Here is a 3,599-nt window from a genome sequence, read left to right as displayed (position 1 = left end):
CAGATAAATTAAAAGTACTCTCAAGTCGTCATAAAGCACAAGGATCCCGGTGTAAGGATTCCTTCCTCGATTACAGAATTTGGAAGAAAATACAACATTGGAAAGTCATTAAGATATAGAATTGAATATTGAAAAATCAAAGATATTGAAAAAGAATTATTTATAATTTATGCCTATTGCACAAAACCTATAATTTATGCCTATTACGGAAATGTTAGGTACAGGGAGGCAGTTTAGTGCCAAATACTAAACTTTACATGGATTATTATTTTAAAAGTATAAAAAGGTTTTCCAAGTGTACTAGTTTTAGTACTAACAAATTCACAAGTATATTGGCAAGCATTTTCAGCAGACAGAACTTTAAGTCATTAAATTTCGAAGCAGGCACACTAACATTTAACATTCCTATTTCGTTGTCACAGACTAACTAGTCTTAGATGAAACCTGAAAACAAGACAGTGAAGTTAACGGAAGTGACGTCATCCGACGACCGTCAAAACTAGTAAGTTTTTATTTTCTTTGTTTAATCCAGGTCAGTACCATCTATCCAGGTCAGTACCATCTATCCAGGTCAGTATCATAGGATAATATCTCTATTGCTAGGCGACCATTCCAACGGGATGGTAACAACAGCATTGGAAGCAGCAGCATTAACAGAATTGTTAGCAGCAGCGACTGGACATTCTGAAAAAGGTTTAAACTTATCTTTACTAAGAAAGAAAAATCCAAACTCCCCGGCCCCCTTCATTAATTTTCAGTACTTAGTAAATCTATCTCTTCCCACTACTAAGTAGTCTGACAAGGGATTTATAGTATGGATGAGAAGTATTTTGACTAGTAAACTACTCATAAGTTATGAGAGTCACGATATTTGGTTTAGTGGATTATACCCATTTGAAATAAAGGTTTTAATCACTAACGAACAGTAAAAGTCAACTTTATTACATAAAAATATCAATTATTGAACAAACGCTTCAAGGCCTCTTAATGGCTAATCACGATATGGCTTTGAGAACGAACCTAACGTAGGACCATTTACAGGAACGCAATGAATTCGGGCAATGCAATGCCTTCATTAGCGGAGGCTCCTTGGGGCACAACTACGCCTGACGACGCACGCAACATCGAGGAACTTTCCAAGTCTGATAAGGGCATGGAATTCTTCTTAGATCTCTGTTCCTGGAAAGAAGAAATCTAATTTATATCTTGAAATAAGAAAAGGGTAAACCAAATTATGAATTTGGGATAAATACCTCTACACTGGGGGCGGAGTTTCCATTCCCCTTCAAAGCACTGTAGAATGGGAAATACCGTAGCTGTACCAGTTAAAGACTGAAGAGCGAACTCAGCTAAGAGTTTAGGCGGAGACAAGGAATGAAAGAAGCCTGGCAAGGTCCTAGTCACTTACAGTACGATGGCACCACTTGAAGGCATTGATCATTAACCAGTTTTATTTAATTCAACGCTTATTTGCAATAAGTGCTGTCTGAAGAAATTTTGTCCGTTAAAGTAGGTTCTATATAAGAGTTCCTTTGGCAGACAACAATGACCTATAGTCCGATCATTCTAAAATCTAGGTTGGGGAATTCGAGCGGGGGAGACACCGTGGCTTGCAGTTTAAACAAACTAGGCATCATTTGCCCGATTTGCGTAAAAAACATTAGTTAAAACAGATAATAAGAGCAAATATTTTAGCATATTAAAAATACTAAGTAAGTTTTTAAAGCTCGAGGCACTTAAATCAAAGAAATGAGGCAATTTTACAGAGTTTGGGTTTTGTTATGCCAAGACTAGGAGTGGAACAAATTTTCAACGTTTATGAATATATGAGCCGTGTATAATGAATGGATCATTTAGATTGGAACTAATAAGCATGTTTGGATCAGACAAGCCACACTTCAAAAGAGAAATAAGCCGGCACCGGTTTCCTAAATATATACTTATATCCTGTTATGGTGACAGGCTGCCATGTATGCTATCGAATTAACTGTTTACAAGGCTCTCGCATTTACATTGCCAAGGTAAAAAATTAGCTTTAATGAAAGCAATTATTTTCTGTACGGAGAAACAGCAAGGAAGAATTTTTTGATATTTCAATGGCAAGTAAATGAGAGAGAGAGAGAGAGAGAGAGAGAGAGAGAGAGAGAGAGAGAGAGAGAGAGAGATATGAGGAGGAGGAATGTCAATGCTGTTCACATGGACAAATTCCGTGCCTGACGACGCAACATACAGATCTAACGCCTCCGTGATGTAGCGTTGGTGGAAACATGGCACATAAGGTAGGGGCTTCACCCGCTCCACTAGTTTTAGGTTGTTGGTGCGACTATAACATTCTACATGCCCTTAACAGAGTGAAGAGGTTTCACTTAAAATAGTTTATTTCTGAATAAATTTATTCACTTAAAGGATAAGTTTAATTCCGCATAAACTTTACACCGGAAAACTAATTCGAAGGCAACTTCCCATAAACCAAGAATATTTATATAAATTGAATTGAAAAAGCACAAGTCAAAACAAATAATTGGCTCTTAATTACTTACGTTCCTCTTCTTCAAATAGATCGGGAGATAATCCTTAATTTTCAAGTATACCTGTCTGCACAAGTAGATTATGGAAATTAGTATTATCGAACCCCACAGCAACAGAAACACTATAAAAGGTGCTAGTGTCAGGCAAGTGTGTGTCAAACTCCATCTTAGTCTGTAAGGGTAGAAGAATAAAGCTGCGATGACCAATTTAGAAAATTGGTCACGAAAAGATTTCAGATTACCGCTGGGCGTCTAAAAGTCATTTTGGTGGGTAATGGAGAAGACCACTCTTAAGCATTATCCACGAAACGTAAAGAAATATACAAGGGAATGGAAGTGCAATTTAAAAACAGAGCAAACACACTAACTTGCATGCAATAAACTATTTTGATTTAGTTTAAATATTCGTTAAGCACTGTACAAATGGACTTAAAACAATGTAATTTCCGAAAAAGATCTTTTCAAATAATTGGATTTTTTATTAGCATGCATCTGTATTTAGATTTAGTTTTAAATATTCAGCAAGACAACTTAACTTTAAGCCATAGTTATTACGAAAAAGTTATATACAAATAGAATCTTTTAATTTAAAAATTTGATAAATCTAGAGTTGGGCAACTTGCAACTGCTATAAGAATAACCCAAGAGAAACATACAATCATAATCAGAACCACTTGCTGTTAATATGCACTAAAGTATCCACATACATCTCCCCACTAATGTAAAACCCATCTGTATTTACCTTGAACTCGACTGGTTCCTTCCTCACACAACTGACACGTCTCGAATTCTAATGGAACCGCTTACTTAAACTCACGAAGACAACATGTCGACAAGAGATCTTTAGTAAATGCAAAATAGAACTATCACTTCTTGGAAGCAAAGTAGTTTTCGATGGTTGAAGCCGGGAGTTGGTCTCACAATCGGGTTTTAACCGGTTTACATTGGCTCAATGGAGATTTGAAATATGGCAGTGTTTATCGATATTTTTCCTAATTTTTTCGTTATCTAATAACAATCTACGCTATATTAGCTCTTAAAGACTGTTTACACAAGCTCTCGCTAGTATAT

At 36.1% G+C, this 3,599-nt stretch overlaps 1 long non-coding RNA gene across 1 annotated transcript; it reads right to left on the bottom strand.

Moving 5' to 3' along the window:
- Window positions 1-563: 563 nt before the first annotated feature.
- LOC137648471 (uncharacterized) lies at window positions 564-3,391 on the bottom strand. The gene is made up of 4 exons (XR_011045632.1): window positions 3,271-3,391; window positions 2,541-2,700; window positions 1,021-1,179; window positions 564-684 (listed from the first exon to the last, which is right to left on the bottom strand). It is a non-coding gene; the product is annotated as an uncharacterized lncRNA (long non-coding RNA).
- Between the last annotated feature and the right edge of the window lie 208 nt (window positions 3,392-3,599).

Source organism: Palaemon carinicauda, chromosome 10, assembly GCF_036898095.1.
Source record: "Palaemon carinicauda isolate YSFRI2023 chromosome 10, ASM3689809v2, whole genome shotgun sequence".
NCBI lineage: Eukaryota > Metazoa > Arthropoda > Malacostraca > Decapoda > Palaemonidae > Palaemon > Palaemon carinicauda.
This window is presented reverse-complemented; position numbering and strand designations above follow the sequence as displayed.